The sequence below is a fragment of the Petaurus breviceps genome, unplaced genomic scaffold (genome assembly GCF_028583685.1).
Source record: "Petaurus breviceps papuanus isolate PSGF00001 unplaced genomic scaffold, PetGlider_PUasm1.0 174, whole genome shotgun sequence".
Lineage (NCBI taxonomy): Eukaryota > Metazoa > Chordata > Mammalia > Diprotodontia > Petauridae > Petaurus > Petaurus breviceps.
The window spans coordinates 54,148,081-54,167,802 of NW_027185761.1; the positions used below are offsets into that span (position 1 = coordinate 54,148,081).

Consider the following 19,722-nt stretch of genomic DNA (forward strand, 5'->3'; position numbering starts at 1 on the left):
AAAGAGTCCACTTGCTCCATTGGTAGCCCCACCCTGCAGGGCATCATGAGGATGAGGGAAAGGATTTAAGCATGTTGGGTTCATCTGATTGGGAAAGATTTCTGGTAGGGATATGAACAAGAGTCATACAAAATTAGAGAGAATTGATGGGTCGTGATTGGGAGTTTCCTAACTTCCCCAGTTGCTAGTGTCCTCATACTGAAATTTCCTTTTATTTCCTTTTATGTATATTTTCTATTTGGTATAGGGGGTAAAGATCCTGTATCAGAGTCAGAAAGACTTGGGCTCAAATCCTGCCTCTGATGCATATTGACTGAATGACCTTAGACAAGTCAACTGAACCTATCAGTGCCCTGGACAGCTCTTTAAGACTTTAGTTTTCAGAGAAGGTACCATGTGCCAATATGCATGGGTAGAGGGAGTCTCCTCATCTTGGACATCCCTCTACCCATGGACCCTATCCCCATTCTTTATAGTTACTTGGTGGTATGTATCCTTTTCTCTCTAACAGTAAACCCTTTGAGATTATTTTATCCTTGTATTTAAATTCCTGGGATTTTAGCACGGTGTCTGACACATTTGTTGTTTCAGCTGTGTCCAACTCTTCATGACCCATTTGATATTTTCTTGTCAAAGATATTTCAATGGTTTGCCATTTCCCTCTCTAACTCATTTTACAGACTTGGAAACTGAGGCAAATAGGGTCAAGTGACTTGCCCAGAGTCATACTACTAAGTGTCTGAGGCCATATTTGAACTCACAAAGATGACTCCAGACCTGGCACTCTATCCACTTCACCATCTAGCTGCCCATGTCTGACATATAGTAGGAGCTTAATAATTGTTTGTTGATTGGCTTTTTATTATTATTATTGTTAGATGTTACATGGAGAAGCTGTATTCGTGAGATCACTAATCCATTCAAAAATGGAGTCAGGGTTAGATGGAATCCTCAGAAGCATGTGAAGATCAGATTGAAGGATCTGACTCGTCATTGACTCCGGAGTGTAATAGCTTACACATGAGGAAGGTTATTTCGACAATGACGGATAGCATGGGTGGAAGCCCAGGTTGACCTTGAAATATCTGACCATAATCTTATCTAACCATAAGTGAGCCAATAACTCTATCTGACTTGTTTGGATCTGAACAGGCAGAAAAAGTAAATCTGAGACTGCCTTATCCAGAGGCTTCCTTACCTTCACTTTAGCTGGCACTGATTGTCCCTCTGGTGCCAAATGGCCCTTTCCATAGAAGACATCCTTCAAAGATGGCCATGATTTTGGAAGGAGAAGACAAGGTCCTGCTTCAAGATGGATCATTAAGTCTTTGTTAATTAATCTGTCATAAGTTCGGGTCAGAAGTTGGAAGACATTAACCTCTTTTCACTTTCTTTCTATCTCAGATATACTTATTACTTTGAATTTATATGCTGTTGTCTCCGACACTATTTAGGCCACCAAGATATCCATGATAAAGCACCATCAAGCCTAGAATTGCAGCAGAAACCATTCATATCATCGCAGCTTTTCATGAGAAAGGAAGACAATCGATCAAAGAAAGTCCAATTCCCTTGGATAAAAGAGACCTGTGTCACCTTCAATAATTACTGAAGAACAAGCGTGGGCTATAAATAAAACCACTTTTATTTCACTTTCAACTGATTTCATTTTAAAATTAATTTCTGTTAAACAGGCGCAAGAACTAGGGAGAACTGCCAAGATCCATTTCTTTAGACTTGAACATAAGTCTTAAAGGACATGTATATACTGTACTTCTAATAATTTCTCATAATTTTTAATATATGGATTTTATGTCTGTGAGCACAAACTTTGACCAGTTTTCTTTAGTCAGATGACATCTAGATCAGTATAGATGTCTTGAACAAATTCATGGGCATGGGGGAAGCTGTGTGGTATATCGGATGGGGGGGGCGGTACTATACTTAAATTAAAAGTAATATTTCAGTTGTGGTAGTTGATATTTATATGTTGCTTTAAGGTTTGCAAATGCTTTGCCCACATCACTTCCTTTGAACTTTACAACAACTCTGTGAGGGAGGTGCTCTTTCTGTCCTCTTTTTAACAGAAGAAAAAATGGAGAATAATGACCCGTCCAGAGTTCCACAGCTAGTGAGTCACAACTGACTTCCCTTTGGACAGAGCATCCATAGGTGAAACCTTGCCAAGATATCTTGGGGTTTGGAGACTAGATTTCTTTCTTAAGGACCATGCCTTAACCCAAATCACTCTGGGTCTCGCTGATTAGCTGACAACAGGTCCCAGCCCACTAGGTTATTGTTTGGGCCCTGATGGCTCAGAGTGAAGGTACATAGAAATTGTTTCTATTTTGGCCAGAAAACCTGAGGGTCTTCCCCTCCCAAATTGTTATATGTACACACGTGTATATACACATAGATATGTATATATACACATATGTATACCCCCACATATGTATTGCATGTGTGTGTTGTGTGTACATATATTTTGACTAGGCAAAAGAGGCCGTTTTTTGCCTCATTTCTTTCCTAGCCTTAATCATTGAATGGGTGTTGCCTCAGTCAGACTGGGACCTGGAAAAGACCCTACCTTAAAAAGGCCAAGGTCTCCCACTGCATCTGGGCCGCCTCCAGTCACCTGATCTACATCTCACCACTGGATTCAGATGGCTCTGGAGGAGAACGAGACTGGGGACTTTGCCCAGCCCTGCCTCACTTAAATCCAATCCACTTATAAGCCATGGCACCACCTTTCTGATGTCACGATCCTCTTCAAGCATGAAGGACAAACAGCGGCTAGTGAGTGTCTAACCCAGGGCTTTCTGCTTTCAAATGCAGCACTCGGCTGGGCATGATAGCCCATGCTACCAGGAAGGCTGAGCTTGGCCTACCTCTGGAGCCTGGGAGTCCTGACCTGATGAAATTGCAGGATCTTAACTGCTTTGCACCCTCCACACTTTGACCAGATTGCCTCTTGAAAAGTTTCAACTTGAATAAAAAACTCAACATACAATAAAACTGTTCGTTTGAACTTTAATAACTTGAAATTTACATTAATTTATGAATTGTAGACATAGTTCTTCCTGAGCAAAACGTTCCTGATAAGATGTGAAATAAAAGGAAATTAAATGCCATATTTGTGAATAAGAGGAAGCAAGTCTCAGATCAGTGCCTCTTCCAAGCCAGGGGCCAAAGCACTGGGGCACGCAGAGCTGAGAGGCTGACAGGAGGCCTGGGGGAGACATCCAGCCATTCCCTGGGCGGAGGCCCGAGCAGAGCGCTGCCACCCTCCTCAAGCTTCTCCCAGCACTTTGTCTAGACTCTTCTTGTATACATTCCCCTTTCCTTTGGATCAAAGTGATGTGTGTTTATGTCTTTCCAAGCTATTAGATTACTAACTCCTTAAAGACAAGGTTAATGATGTGAGACAAACATTTATGTATGTGTGCACACACATATATGTATTCATGTATGTGTATGAACATACACGCACACGTACAGGTATGTGTGAATATATGTGTATACATATACAGATATGTATATAGATACATGAACATAAATATGTCCCTATGTATGTATACATATTTGAATATATGTGACTCCATTTGGGGTTTTCTTGGTGAAGATACTGGGATAGTTTACCATTGCCTTCTCCGGGTCATTTTACAGATGAAGAAACTGGGGCAAATAGGTTAAGTGACTTGCCCAGGGTCACATAGCTGGCAGATATCTGAGACTGGATTTGAACTCAGGTCCTCCTGACTCTAGATCTGGCATTCTATCTACTGTGACACCTAGCTGCTCTTATATAGATGCATGCACACACACATGCATACCCCTATATACACCTATGAACATTAAATACATGTATATACACACATGCATATATGTGTATATATATACTTACATGCGTATATACATATAGTTATAGGTTTATCAACTTTGAAAAGTTAAAGACATGTTAGTGAATTATACAGGATCCTTTTGTAAGTTACTCTGATGTTTGATGACCAGCATTACAGAAGTTTTCCGCTATAACTTGATCTGTCTGGTTGTATTGTTAATGACCAGCTTTTCCTTCTTGTCCTTAGGTGGGCCCCAATATTAGTATGGTAATGGTTGTTGTCTTTTGTTCTCAAAGAGGGGGACAAGGTGCAGTGTGTCCCACTTTGATTGATCAAACCAATATGAGCTCAAAATACTCTCCCACAGGTCAGGCACAAATAGTCCATGCAAACATTTGTGGGGATGTTTCCGGATCTATGCATATCACTTTTCTTTTGAGCTACTGGAATTCTGCTTCACTCAGTGCCCAGTGCCTTCTTTGATGTGGGTAAGCCTTGCTGGGCAGTTCTTTGCCAGCGTCTCCCATGTCACATTATTGATTCCAAAGTTCTTCAGAGAGACCTTGTGAGTGTCCTTGTTTCACTTCTGACCACCATTTGGGTGACTTCCTTGTGTGAATTCTCCATTTTAGTATTTTTATATTTAGTATTTGTCAGTTCCAGCCAATAGTCACCAGATATTTTTGGAGATGAGATAAGATGATTTCTGACATTTTTAGCTGTGAGTCTTTTCAATTCAATTTCACATACAGCTTGTCTGGTATAATTTTGAATAACTGGAATAACAAGTTTTTCTTTAGACTATTTGGAGACCACTTCAAAGTCTAATAGGTATTTATTCATCATTTTTAGGCTAACATATTTTTTCTGTCCTTCATTTATGTCCGTTTGGTCAGGAAATGATCTTAAAAAGCTCTCAATTCCAATTGAATAATGCATTCTCAAAAGTAGCTGCCAAGTGTAAATATGGCTGATATACATTTATGCATATGATAGTACATAAATAATGGGGAGAAGCATAGCAAAGGTTAAGCAATTATGGATGGCTCGGGATGCATTCAATCTTGGATTGGGTCATTTTAGCAAATGATGTCATGTGTCCTTTGGAGTCTATTGTGAAATGTAGCTGGAGTCATTAAAGATTGGCTTCTTCTCTTGGTTACCCAGATGGGAGTGGTAAGGTTGAATCAATAAATATGTTGAATCAGTTGCAGCAGCAGATATACATGAATACAGAGCAAAGGTTTGGAGACCTGGTGTGGGGAAATCTTGGGAGGTGGAAAGGGCTAGCTCTCATCTTGGAGGAGCTAGAAATTAGCCATTATAATGTTAAAGAAAGTTGAAAAATTTTTATTTTTGTAGACATTAGTATATGAATTGTGTTGCAGATGACAACATTCCCTTCTATGCCCACTAATGAAGTAGTTTTCCCAAGTTTCAGCTACATGTGCTACAAATTGTATGTAATTTAACACAGGCAAATCACCCATATACTGTTTTCTCTTGAATTAGATGAATCTTATACTTGCTATTGTACATACTGGAGTCAGTTTTCTAACTTCTTGTACTGTACCACAATTTTTTATGTCAAAGAATAACACTATGCCTCGAGCAAAAATTTGGTAAACCATTTGGTCTGATGCCTTCATTTGGCCTCCATATGTTTTGCTGGTTCATACATGATCTGGATATTTTTGTGTGTTTGTGTTCCCCAGTGGAAATGTGGTAACCAGGAGGCGAGTGTACCATATGTGTGCATGGAACAATCATTTTTTAGTGTTTACTCTGTTGTTTGATTAAATGCCTTTTTTACTTTCAGTGAATGTCTACTCTTGCTGGCTGGTAAAAGGAAACACATTTGTGGGGGCTCATAAGGTATGGCTCGAGTGGTAACTGACCCACAGAGAATCTAAGGCTGGTTATATCTTGTTTGGAGATGCGTGTGTGTGCATGTGTGTGTGTGTGTGCGTGTGTTTCTTTCTTAGCGTCTCCTTTGGCTCCCCAAGACCTTTTTCTCTCTTTCACTGTACAGGAACCCAGTTGCTATTGCTTTGCCAAACTAAGATGAGACTGGGATGCTAGGGTATTTATTGAGTTACTTGGTTAGAAATGTGATCATTTTCTTTTGGCACCATGGAAGATGAAGTCAGCTTGCAGATCTATTGGAGGAAGGCCTAGCCAAGTCAAGTCCTTCCTGATTGATCTGCACTTTGGAAAGTTTACTTGTCATGTTACATGACAGTATTTACTGTGTGATGTCCCTCTACCACACGGAATGTTTTTAAAGTGCTGAAAGAGGTTGGTTGGGTATTTTTTTTTCTCCTTCCTTCCTTCCTTCCTTCCTTCCTTCCTTCCTTCCTTCCTTCCTTCCTTCTTTCCTCCCTCCCTCCCTCCTTCCTTCCTTCCTTCCTTCCTTCCTTCCTTCCTTCCTTCTTTCCTTCCTTCCTTCCTTCCTTCTTTCCTTCCTTCCTTCCCTCCTTCCTTCCTTCTTTCCTCCCTCCCTCCCTCCTTCCTTCCTTCTTCCTTCCCTCCCTCCCTCCTTCCTTCCTCCCTCCCTCCCGCCTTCCTTCCCTCCTTTCCTTCTTTCCTTCCTTCCCAGTTTGTATGGAATTGAGGAATGACTTCTGAATAACATCCATGGGAGAAAGTCTCTGACTTCCTCTGTGGTTAGGACATAGGGCTGTATCTCTCTACCCACCCTTCTCCTTCCCCTTGTTTCTCTTCTCTTCTGTAAATTTACTGCTCACTTGTCATTGGCTAAGAAGATTCTAGAGAAAGCTTGTGAAAGTTGGAGGATAATTGAAACCAGTTATAGAGCAATAGTTCTAGAATCATATCTCTCTGCCTTTGCCCCTATAGCTCTCTCATTTGACTTAGTGTGTTTGGCTAGAGTGGCCAATGATGATGGGGCAGTGGTGTGTGGTGTGCCCCAGGGAAAAAGACCAAAGAGAGATCATTCTGCTCATTTTTTGATCTTTATGAGGCTGGATAGGTAGGCTGACTGATTTATTTTTCCTTTTTCACAATGAAGTAGACCAGTTTTAGGATAACTGCTTGAGTGGCACATGGATGCAATTGTATTTCTCTCTATTCCTTCCCAAATGGGGGGCAGTGTGTTAAAGTGGAGAGAGAGCCAACCTTGGACCCAGGCAGACCTGGGTTCAAGCCCTTCCTCTGATGTATCCTGGCTATGTATACATCATATATGTATAACAATCATAACATCATATGTATAACAAGTCACAACCTCTTAATACCCCCAGAATACCCTCTAAGACCATACATTGCAGAGAAGGTTGACCTGCATTATTAGAGGGAGTTTTCTATACCTATGAAATCTCCAGAGCTTCTTCTTGCCCGGGTATGATGGAATTTCCAGCTGAGGGATGGATCTCTACTCTTTCCTTATTGCAGTTTCTAAGACAAATTAGTCCATTGATTAGGAGCCAGGGGGTATTTGGAGTTTCTTTACCAATCACTGCTTGATGCAGGGTGTAGAGCTAATTGATTTGACAAATAGCAGGAGACCTGGTTCTATAACTTATTTCTATTTGATCCTTGTGCCTCAGTTTCGGTGGGGAAGAAAATGTGGGTTCAGATCTCAGCTAGGACATTTAGTAAAGGGGAGTCAATATATATATATTGGCTTTGGGATCAGAGGATCTAGGTTAGAATCTGTGCTCTGCCACCTACTATCTGGATGACTTTGGGCAAGTCACTTCCCAACAATCTGACTCAGTTTTCTCATAGCATATCGAGACTCCCCTCAGTTCTCCTTTTCATTGCTGCATCAGCACAAATTCCAAGGAATTCTGGAAGAAGAGACTATCCTCCTGAAAACATTGGAAGCCTTAGAATGCAAGGGAAAGAACTCATCAGTTGTTTATGTCCTTTGGCCCATGATGCCCTACTATCTACTTAGCATTGTCATTTAAATACTTGAGAAAGTTATAGAAAAAAAGGATCCCATTGTTTTGGCCAGCCACATCACACACACGCACACACACACACACACGTACTTATGTGTGTGTGTGTGTGTGTGTGTGTGTAGATGGATGGATCAATCATCTACACATAAAGAAATGATCTCAGTATCTGTCCATAAGAAGTTCTAGGGGTTTGTTGTCCAATTGTTCAGTCATGTCCAACTCTTCACTACCCCCTGGGCCATACTGTCCATGGAATTGTCTAGGCAAAGTTCTGGAATGATTTGCCATTTCCTTCTCCAGTAGATTAAGACAAACAGAAGTTAGGTAATTTGCCTAGGGGCATACAACTAGTAAATGTCTGAGGCTGGATTTGAACTCAGGGGCTCTTGACTGGACTATAACTGAACAACTTAGCTGCCTCCTAGGTAAACAGAGGTTAAATGACTTGTCCAAGGTCACATAGCTAGTATCTGAGTCCAGATGTTAATTTCCAGAATCTCTCCTTTCTCAAAGTTTATTTTTACCTGGAAATTTGTTTCTTAGGTTAAAAGAAAGGGTGCCAAAGGAAAAAAAGTGTAAAAGGACTAGATTTCACAGGTTCATCTGGCAGTTTATATATATTTGAGCTTTGAAAGGTGGGCATCGAGATGGTGCTAAGATCAGAGTTTGAAGAGAAGTCTGGCTCACTATGATGTGTTTATCACTTGAGGTTAGTAATAGATGCAATTCTGACACCTCTCCTAGTAATTTACATGTGTGGTGATTAGCAATGACATTCCCTGAGTGTCAGCTCTCAGGTCAACAAAACTGAGCGTTGCCGTGCAGAGAGTTGGGGAACCTATTGAATTTATTGTCTTTGGTTTTAAATGTCAAAAATTTTAACGTGTGCAAGAAAGCCTAATTTAGGAGCTTGCTGATACTCTGTGATTACATAGCATCACACATGCTTGCTTTTTATTGTTGTAAAATAAGATTAATTTTTATGGTGTCCTTTTTTTCAGTGTTAGGTATGAAAAGAGGTATGGAAAGCAAAGGAATTTGGATATGAAGTGTATCTTTCCTCACTTTTTAGTAAATCATTCATCACGCTCCCTCACCTGCAGCATCTGTCATGTAGTAATGACATATAAGTCTTCAACCAATCTAATTTAATAAGATATATATCATGCACCTTTTAGGTATAAGGCATTGTGCAAGATACCAAGAACACACTCACACTCAAACTCATACTCACACAGAGATGTGCAGATTTTTCTGAGGATGATAATCTAGTTTCTAGGTTGTCCAAAGCTCCCTGCTTCTTCTTTCTCCCTTTGTTCTTTCTCCTGCCACCTGGGTTTTGGTGAGTCTATATTTTGTGAATATTGCTGTCAGAGGGTGTGTAGGAGCAGAAAGAGATGGCAGAAAACATATTTATCTGTTTGGCGTCTCTGTTAATGTTCTTCCTCCATGAAAATCACTTTTTTGGCTCACTGTCAGTTGGGAGGATGGACCTGAAGGGATCCATTCCCCCTCTCCCAGTTGGCATCCTTTATTGCTGGTTTTGTGCATTCGCAACATGACTGCTCTTGGTCACGGATAGAACAAAATGAACTCTCATTGATAGCATAGGCTCATAAATTTCCTAGCTAACAGCAGTCTAACAGAATTCTTTTTGGGGACAGCAAAAGAGTTCAAGCTACAACTGTACCTGTTCAAGCCAGTATTTTTTTAAATTGGGAATCAGCAAAAACACAGCAAAATCTTCTAAGACCAGGGAGTAAATATGGCTTAGGAATTGACTGTTAGCTAGCATAAGGCTGCCAGGGTTCAGAACTTCTAGGGAAGGGAAAGAAAAACGCAGCTTTCTGTAATCATTTATTATTTGCAGGCTGTAAAAGGTGATGTGCCTGATGCTGGTCATCAGAAAAGGACCTAGTGGACAAACTGACCTAAGGATTTCGGCCTGATTGTGAAATAGTTATTGAGTACCTATGGAACATGAGCATAGAGTTCAGTTATGAACGCTGGAGTGATATGAGCTGTTATGGGTCAGAAAATGTATCTATGAGGATTGTTTCAGGGACCATCCCCAGGAAATCTGTAAGTCCAGATTCCTGCTGGTTTGTCATTGATTCTTCTGTCTGGATTCCAGGTAAGACTGGCATTACACTCAGGGTTAGCCATGCTTATGGACAGCATAGAAGTAACTTCCCTTCCTTTGGATTCTTAAGACTTAAATTTGATCCTTGACTCTGTTATTTACTAACTATGAGGTTCTGGGCAAATCAGTTGATCCCCATGAACCTCAGTCTCCTTATCTATGAAATGGAGATAATAATACCTCTCCTGACTACCTACCTGATGCATCTGTTGTAAAGATCAAATGAGATACCATTTGTTAAAAGCTTTGTATTCCATAAAGTACTAGAAATGTATGCTATTATTTTCTATTTATATTACCCTGGCCACAACAAACATTTGTCAAAAATGTTATCTCTCACTCTATGCCCTGAGATTTAATGAAATTTTCCAAGTTTTCTAAATTATTCACAGGGAGTAGCTTAAACCTAAGAAGAAAATCACCCAATCAATGACTACATGCATCATTTTTCATAGAACAGAATCTTTGGCTTTTAGAAAGTCATGGTTTAGGTAGTGTGATACACATAGATACTGACTATATATCATGGTTAGACTAACAGAAACTAGCTTGTCTGTTGAAATTGGCTTTTTTGGTAAATGTATCTATTAAGTCTTTCTATGTGCAAAGCATTTTAAAGTCCAAGACAAGTAAAAATCAGACATTTATTAAGTATATACATAATCTGATTTATTAGTACCCAAAGTCAAAAACTTTCATTAAACAGATATTTCTGATAAAATAAATATGAGTGGATGTACAATGAATAATTTGCCAATTGTTTTTCCTTCTTGCATTCACTTTCTTCTTGCATTCACTTTCTCATTAAACACAGGCAGAGGATCAAAGTGGTGCACTAGCTATTACATATACCATTCTGAATGAAGATTCATTTGAAATTGTGGTTTGAGCCACTCATTTCTTAGGGAGCTATTTTCTCCATGCATATTACTGGAAAGTATGTGTATTGCTGTTGTCTCAGAGCCGTGTGAAACATTGCCAAGAAAAGGACTGCTAAATTGATTTAGCCCTCTGCGTATGAAAAAAAAAAGTGTTGATAAAGATGTTATCAAATAACCCGTGGATTAGTCATGTGTTTATTCTCTGCTACATTGCCTGCATAAGGTAGTAGGAGCAGAAAATAACAGCCACAGCAAGGAATGGGTCCAATTAAGAGGCCATGGGTAGCATCCACTAGTTGGTATTTTGAGAATTAAAGGGGGATGAAAAAGGGATGCTCACATCTCAAATTAGTAACATTGTGGTAATCATGACATACTTAAGTAATTACTTTCTTTGGATTTTTGTTCTATAAAACAGGCTTATTTTTCTTCAGACATATGCTAGTTAACATAAAACTTAACACGAATATGGCACACAGGAGATCATGATGATTGTCAGAGCAATTTTTTCCTCATCAAAACCTGGGCTGAACCATTTATTTTTAAACCAACATTTATTTTATGGTAGAAAGATGAAGTCGATTAAAGAAGCATCTAGCCGTGTAGAATCACTGAATCTTTATCCCATAGAAAATCTTTTAAATTGATCTGGTCATGGCAGCCAACCCTGTTCCTGTTAGGGGGTGATTCTGCTGTTTGCTTCCTAGGGCCATGAAATAAAACCTATTATGTGTAAATTTCCCTTTTCATTGTGATTTGCAAAAATTTGGATGTGCTATATGGTCCTGAAAAAGTAAAACGTTCAAAATGATTCTTTGGTGGTGAAGGTTCTGATCCTTGCTCCTGAATAAGAGGGAATTTTGTTTTGAATGAGTCATTTTCTTCCCAAGCCAAGAAATTAAAATTTCCCAGGCCCAAGAAATTAAAGTTTCCTTCAATCTCTTTTTCCAACAACTAATTCTTCTGTGTCAAAAGAATTATCTTTATGTGTATTTTACATAATTTATCCAATTAAATTCTAACATTTATTAATTTTGCTTAATTTGGCATCTTAGTACCTAATTATGTTGTTGATTATAATACATTTGTTATTCAATCATGTTATATTTCTTAATAATAGCTTGTAATTGAGATGCTTAATTGTTGGATAAATATAGCACTTCCTAAAGGCACATAAACTACAAGTGGGGAGGTACTTGTTGATACGGGGCTATTTTTATCATCATCATCATTATTGGCAAGCATTTATTGAGCAACTACTGTATGTGAGTCATTGTGCTAAGGGCTGGGGATACAAATAAAGATAAAAACACAGTTTCTGCCCTCAAGGAGCTCCTGTCCTCTTGGGGAAGATGACACGCAAACAGTTATCCTTTACAGAATGGAGAGGCAGAGTCATACAGTGGGATGAGCACTGGGCTGGGACTTAAAACACCTGGATTCCAATCATGGCCCTGCCTCTGATTAGCTGGCTGGGTGACCCTGAGCAAGTCACTGCACCTGGCTCAGGGCCCTCCCTTATCAGACACTTGAAATTTTTAAGGCTATTTTCAGCTGCTCAAGGGGGATAACCTCCAGTGCAATTGCCTGTAATGCCATGCACAGAAGCTTTCCAGAAGAATGCTACTGTGAACAGCGTTTTAAGGTTCTGATTACACAGTATGGTGAACACTCTGTTTGATAACAAATCAAAGCAAAACATCCACAGTAAATCAAAGTACAGCATTCACAATATTATAGCTTATCACAGAAAATCAAAATGTAGCATTCACAAGAGGTTGTCACAGAAAATGGCCACATAGTTTCCACTACAGTGGTCAAAAACTTCTGAACAAAGAAGAATCATTTAGTAACTCAAGCATTCACAAAATCCTTAATTCAATCACAAAGTACAATAGTCAAAGTTTTCCACTCATGGGGCATACTAGGTTACAAACCAATTACTTATTCAGTCATCAGTCACTAAGTACAATCATTTAGTCAATCAATCATCCTTTGTCATTCAATATTCAATCATCGCAAAATACACAGACCCTTCATCCCCACTAGTAAATTATAATCTTAGTATACGGTATCCAAGTAAAGTCTTTTTTCAGCTTGACTCTGGGTGGTCCCTCAGATTCCCTAGATTCCCTTCCATGGTGCCAGATCCTACCTGGATTCACCAAACTGTCACCTGGGTTCAAAGGCAGACAGCTGCCAGTTTCTTGTCCAGCTCTCTGTTCAGTTCTTGCTCCACATTGGAGTTCACAGTGTCCAGTCCATCTCAAATCCTTCGCAGTTTCTGTTTCCAGGAAGTCAAGCCTTAACAAAGCCACCAACAGGTTCATACAAAGTACCAGTATCACAGTCATGCTTCCTCAGTCTTTGGCAGCTCTGACTGGCTCTCAGAAATCATCAGTAGCTCCAGCTGGCCCTTGGACTCAGCAGAAATGTCAGCTGGTTTCCAGAATCAAAATCACTTCATCCAGGTTCTTCAAATCAAAATCCTTCTCTCCAGCCTATGGCACCTTTCCTCTTCAGGCACCTTTCCTCTTCAGGCACCTTTCCTCTTCAGGCACCTTTCCTCTTCAGGCACCTTTCCTCTTCAGGCGCCTTTCCTCTTCAGCCTCCCTGGTGGTGGTGGCAGTTTCTGCCTCCAGGAAGCCTCCTCCAAGGAGATCTAACACTCCCTCTCTGGGGCTTTCCTTATATACACACAGCATTAACTTCCTGTTTCAGCCAACCTCTTCCTATTACATCAGTAACAGGAGACAGGAGCTCACACCTTTTGTTTCCCCAACAGAGGCTTGATCAGTTACAAAGTTCCTGCTCCCTTTGCCACCACAAAGGGATCTTTGAATTCAAATCACATCACCCTTACACTGCCTTGTTTACTTACTGTGCCTCTTGCAACCAGCAAACGTGTGGCAGAGAAAGAGAGAAGCGGCTTGTTGGGGTGCTGGTTCAGTTGTTTCAGCCATGTCTGACTCTCTGTGACCCCATTTGGGTTTTCTTGGCAAAGATACTGGAGTGGTTTGCCACGTCCTTCCCCAGCTCATTTTACAGAGAGAAAACTGAGGCAAATAGGGTTAAGTGACTTGCCCAGGGTCACACAGCTAGGCAGTATCTGAAGCCAGATTTGAACTCAGGAAGAAGTGTCTTTCTGACTCCAGGCCTAGCGCTCTGTGTACTATCTAGCTGCCAGTAATCACCTTATAATTGCGATAATTTTCCCTTCAAGCCTTTGGTTGAATGATATGTTTTTCTCCGGACAAAAAGTTATTCAATTTTGGAACAGACCTGTATTGAGGCAGAAGAAGAGGTCCCTCAGGTCTGCCTTTGGGGCACGAGTCCTTCAAGGTCATGTGACCCCATTGCCATTTTATTGAGCTATGGGACACCCAAAGCCTGATGGGCTTTGTTTGAATATTCCCTGATGAACCAAACTGGTGATGGATTGAAAAGGCAATGGAGAGGACCATGGTGGAAATGAAGAGATTTTAGTATCTGTAGCCTGTAGCTTTAAAGACTTGTGGGGGTCACTCAGAAGTGAATTGACTTTCCTAGAGCAGGTTCATGGAATGATAGTGTGCTCATAGAATTATGGCAGGATTTGTGAGGCCAACCCCCACATTTTGCAGAAGAGGAAAATCAAACCCAATGAGTTTACATGACTTATCCAAGGTCATACAGATAGTAAATAACAGAAGCAGGTTTTGGTCTTCTACATTCAAAGACCCATCATGTAATTATAAGCCATAACCAGGCATTGACTTAGATCTTCTTGACTATGAGCCTGGCTTTCAATCCAATATTATACACTGTGAGGTGAGAGGGATGGAAACAGGAAACAGCTTTCATTAGTGTAACTGGTCAGGATTAGTATGAATAAGGAATTCCCCTAAAATGGTTGCATTGTGCAGATTCACATTGTCCATTTCCTTTTTTTGTTTGTTTGTTTTTGTAGTTTATTTATTTTTATTTTTTATTTTACATCATTCATTTCCACGAGATTTTGAGTTACAAATTTTCTCCCCATTTTTCCATTACCCACCACCCCAAAACAGCGTTCCCACTGAATATCCCCTCCCCCAATCTGCTCTCTCCTATATCTTCCCCCATCTCTACTCTGACTTTCCAGTAGGACATGGTATATCTCTATGCCCCAGTGCCTGATTATCTAATTTCCCAGTTACATGTAAAATAATAATAGTAATAATATACATTTTTTAAACATTTGATTTAAACCTTTGAATTCCATATTCTTTCCCTACCTCCCTTGTCACCCACCCTTACTGGGAAAATAAGTAATTTAATATAGGTTGTACATGTGTAGCTATGCAAATCATTTCCATAGTGGATATATTGTGAAAGACTGACTATATTTCCCTCCATCCCATCCCACCCCCCACTTGTTCTATTCTTTACTTTGATCCTGTCCCTTTTCAAAAGTGTGTGCTTCCAATTTCCTTCCCCCCCAGCCTGCCCTCCCTTCCATCATCCCCCCTTTCATCCCCTACTCTCCTGTAGGGTGAGATACCCTATTTAGTGTGTATTTCATTCCCTCCCTAAGCCAAATTCATTGAAAATAAGGTTGACTCATTCACTTTTGCCTTCCTGTTCTTCCCCTCCATTGTAACAGTTTTCCCTTGCCTCTTCTGCATGAGATAATTTACCCCATTCTATCTCTCCCCATCTCCTCTCATTATATTCCTCTCTCACCTCTTAATTTCACCTTTTAAGTATCATCCCTTCCTATTCAATTGGTCCTGTGCCCTCTGTCTATGTATACGTGTAAACATATATACACACATTCACATATGTATTCATATGCCCATATACCCTCCTATATAGATATATATGTATGTGTACATATGTATGTATGTATGCGTGCGTGTGTACATATATATATACACATCTATATTCACTTCAACTATTCTCATACTGAGAAAAGTTTCATAAGTTACAATTATTGTTTTTCCATGTAGGAATATAAGTAGTTCAACTTTGATAAGTTCCTTATGATTTCTTTTCCCTGTTTACCTTCTCATGCTTCTCTTGCTTCTTGTATCTGAATGTCAAATTTTCTATTCAACTCTGTTTTTTTTTTCAGCAAGAATGCTTGAAAGTCCTCTGTTCCACTGAATGACCATATTTTCCCCTGAAACATGATACTCAGTTTTGCTGGGTAGGTGATTCTTGGTTTTAATCCCAGCTCCTTTGACCTGCAGAATATCATATTCCAAGCCCTTTGATCCCTCAGTGTAGAAGCTGCCAGATCCTGTGTTATCCTGATTGTGTTTCCACAGTATTCAAATTGTTTCTTCCTGGTTGCTTGTAATATTTTCTCCTTGCTCTGGGAACTCCAGAACCTGGCTATAATATTCCTAGGAGTTTTCTTTTTGGGATCTTTTTCAGGAGGTGATTGGTGGATTCTTTCAACTTCTGTTTTGACCTCTGGTTGTAAAACATCAGGGCAATTTTCCTTGAGAATTTCTTGAAGGATGATTTCTAAGTTCTTTTTTTTTGATCATGGCTTTCAGGTAGTCCAATAATTTTAAAATTATCTCTCCTGGATCAATTTTCCAGATCAGTGCTTTTTTTCAATGAAATATTTCACATTGCCTTCTATTTTTTCATTTGTTTGGATCTGTTTAATAGTATCTTGATTTCTTAAAAAGTCACTAGCTTCTGTTTGCTCCAGTCTAATTCTGAAGGAATGATTCTCTTAAGTGAGTTTTTGAGATTCTTCTTCTATCAGGCAAATTCAGCTTTTTAAGGCATTTTTGAGTTAGTCTATTTTTTAAGGTGTTATTTTCTTCAGTCAGGTTGTTGACTCTCTTTTCATGATTTTCTTGCATCATTCTCATTTTTCTTCCCAATTTTTCCTCCACTTCTCTTATTTGGTTTTCAGAATCCTTCTTAAGCTCCTCTATGGCCTGTAAGCAGCTTATTCTTTTATTGGAAACTTCTGGTGCAGAAGTTCTTACTTCGCAGTCTTCCTCCTGTTCCATGCCCCCCAAAAAGTTGTCCAAAGTCGGTCCGCTTCCCTCGTTTGCTCATGTTGCCACTCTATTACTTGACTTTTGAGCTTTTTGCCACAGTAGAACTCTGCTACCAGAGGGAGGAGCTGTGTCCCAATTGCTGGGGTTTTTTCAGCTGCTGGAGCTATTAGTTGGGTGCCTTCTCTGAAGCCTCCCCAAGCTCTGGCAAACTGGTCACGCACCCCAGGACCTCCACCTTAGGCTGCAATCCAGATCCAAGCAGGTTAAAGCAAGAGCGATTACCCCTCAGAATGGTCGCTTGGTCCCCCTACAATCTGCAGGCCCTGAGCTCTGAAGCAGCCTCATGGTAGTGGCTACATGGCTGCAGTGCCTCAGCTGCTTCTTGCCCTGGAGGCAAAGGCCAACTGCTCATCCAAATTCTCAGGTTCCTAAAGCCCACACTGCATTGACCTGTCACTTTGTCCTTAGCATCTATGGGATGGTAATTCTGTAAACTGCTGTGGCTGCTGGTGATCTGAAGTCCATCCAGCTGGAGGCTGGTTGTGGCCACCCTGAGGCTAAAATTTCTGGCTCCCGAGGGGCTAGGGTCGAGTCCCAGAGCACTGTGCTTACCGCTTCCTGCCCGCCTGCCGGGCTGTCCTCAGCAGGAGGTTAGCTTCTCTGTGTCATTTTGTGGGTCCTGTAGCTCCAAAGTTTATTTAGAGTTACCTTTTACATGAATTGAAGGAGGTAGGAGCGGGAACCCCACGGAAGTCCTGTTTCTACTCCACCATCTTCCACATTTTCCATTTCCATTGGGTGAGAGCCATTTACCAGGTGGTTTTCTAAGACACTATGCTTCAGTGGAGATTCATCTGTATAGCTTGGTGGTTCCCATTTCTGTTTGAATTTGGTGCCATCGGTCCAAAGCGATGAAAGGTGAGGTGATTGGCCTGGGGTTACATAGGCAGTGGGTGTCAGAAGTAGGGTCCAGCCCCTGTACTGCCTCTGAAGGGAAAGCAATAAACCTTTATGTGATAAGTTACAATTCAATATTTATAAAATTAAGTGCATAGGAGGCAGCATTATATATAGTAATTATGTAGTATATGATATTTATTGTACATATTAATTATAAAAATTACATATACTTTATATATTAATATATAATTATAAAATTTGCATATATTTTATATATAGTTGCATATAAAATGTATTGTATTATATATTTTATACAAATTATATGTATTTACATATAAATATATGCATTTTATAATTATTATATATAGTAAATATTATTTGTATTATACATATATATATATAGTCAGCCTATAAGTCAGGATGACCTGGATTCATGTCCTATCTGTAAAATTATACTAGTTGTATAACCTTGGGCAAATCATTTAATCTCAAAATGCTCATATATTATAAATCGCACAGGTGAGTTGCTGACTTACATCAGAGGAAGGAGTTTCTAAACCACGATTTTGCTACACTGATTAAGTCTCAGATCTGGAACAAAAACCAGCCAAGCAAAATATATCAAAATGGAATAAAATGGAGACCTTCGGGTTATCTAACTGGCTTCAGGCATGTTAGGTGTGCAGCCCAAGTGCCTCCCTGGTACCAAAAAGGAAGGTTCCTGGGACTTTGGGAAATGTGGACAAGAATAAGGTTAGATGAGTAAGCCTAGGGGATGATGAGGTCCTTGCCTCAAAGAGATCTCATACCTTGGAATCTAGTAGGCACCATGAAGTAATGAGGAGGACCATTTACTTTTGTTTGGGCATCCCATGAAACCAAGCACTCCGCTGTGTTAGCTCCTAGGGGTGGGTGGGAGGTGGATTTTCCATCTTTTCCCCCACCCTGTCTTCCTACTGCTTCTCTCTAAAATACATTTGTCCTGTATTTTGGTACACATACTCTTTATGCACCTTAAAAATAATTTCTGCTTTATTTGATACATGAGTCAGAATGATCATGGCTCCATTAGAGTAAATGAAGAGACTTCTTAGTCTGACATTCTTCTGTGAAAGTGAAAATGTTTCCCCTAGAGGCAAAAGTTGCTGGTTAAGTACAGCCTCAAATAAAAAATCTTTGTATCACAAAGAAATGCTTGCTTTCCTAGCTGTAAGCACATGGCTCTTGCAATGTAGATTTCCTTGGAAATATTTAAGGATTTCGCATTTCAGTCAGTGAAATAAAATCTAAATTTGGGACGTATGTTTATCATTTTGTTGGAAGGGAAAGTTACATTTATAAAAGTGCTCCCAGAGAATTGGCCAGTGTGCTTATGAAACTGGAGGATTGAAAATACTATTGAAATTCACTAATGGGTTTACTCTTTGCTTAGGGTCTCAGTGAAGTCATTGATTTCTTTTGTCAACTGACTGTATTTTAGTCTTTTCAATTGAATGCACATTGATAATAACTTATGGGATAGGGTTAAGTGAAATAGCTTTTTAATTTTTTTAATATTCTTTTCTCCCCTTTCCCCATACTACCTCTATCTCTGACCCCAAAAGACAGAATAAGAGAATGACATTATATATACCAATAACCATGCTGCAGAGTAAAGGGTCCAAATGAGAGTGTAGGAATGTATATATCTATGTCAAGTGAGATCATCTTACAAAATTAACTGCTTGCCATCTGCTACAAACAAGAGGGTTAATTTTAGAAAGCCATAGGTCAGCAGATGTGTTGTCTCTGAATAAGAAGATTCATTTTCTAGGTAGGTAGTAATATATAGTTATAAAACAATTTAGGAGATCCTTACACAGAAAGGGGAAAAATGGATGTAGATCAATAATTTAATTTAGCTCTGACCTGGCTAAGTTCTATAGCATGGTTCATAATTTTTCAATGAATAGACCCTTACGTTTTACATATAGAGCTTTAGTTGCCTATTGATCTGGCTTAATGCATTCTTCATCGGGCACAAAGGAACAAAGTAGGTGC

At 39.8% G+C, this 19,722-nt stretch overlaps 1 protein-coding gene across 26 annotated transcripts in view; it reads left to right on the top strand.

The window, feature by feature from the left end:
* FHIT (fragile histidine triad diadenosine triphosphatase) overlaps positions 1-19,722 on the top strand; it is a 1,710,176-nt gene that overhangs the window by 304,232 nt on the left and 1,386,222 nt on the right. For 2 of the 26 annotated variants that reach the window (XM_069084222.1, XM_069084224.1), the window contains exon 1: positions 8,980-9,113. The exons of 23 other annotated variants lie outside the window; for them this stretch is intronic. The gene's annotated coding sequence lies outside the window, so the exon portion shown is untranslated. Of the gene's footprint in view, positions 1-8,979; positions 9,114-19,722 lie in introns of those variants that run through there. One more of the 26 variants, XM_069084212.1, reaches the window with a different exon arrangement.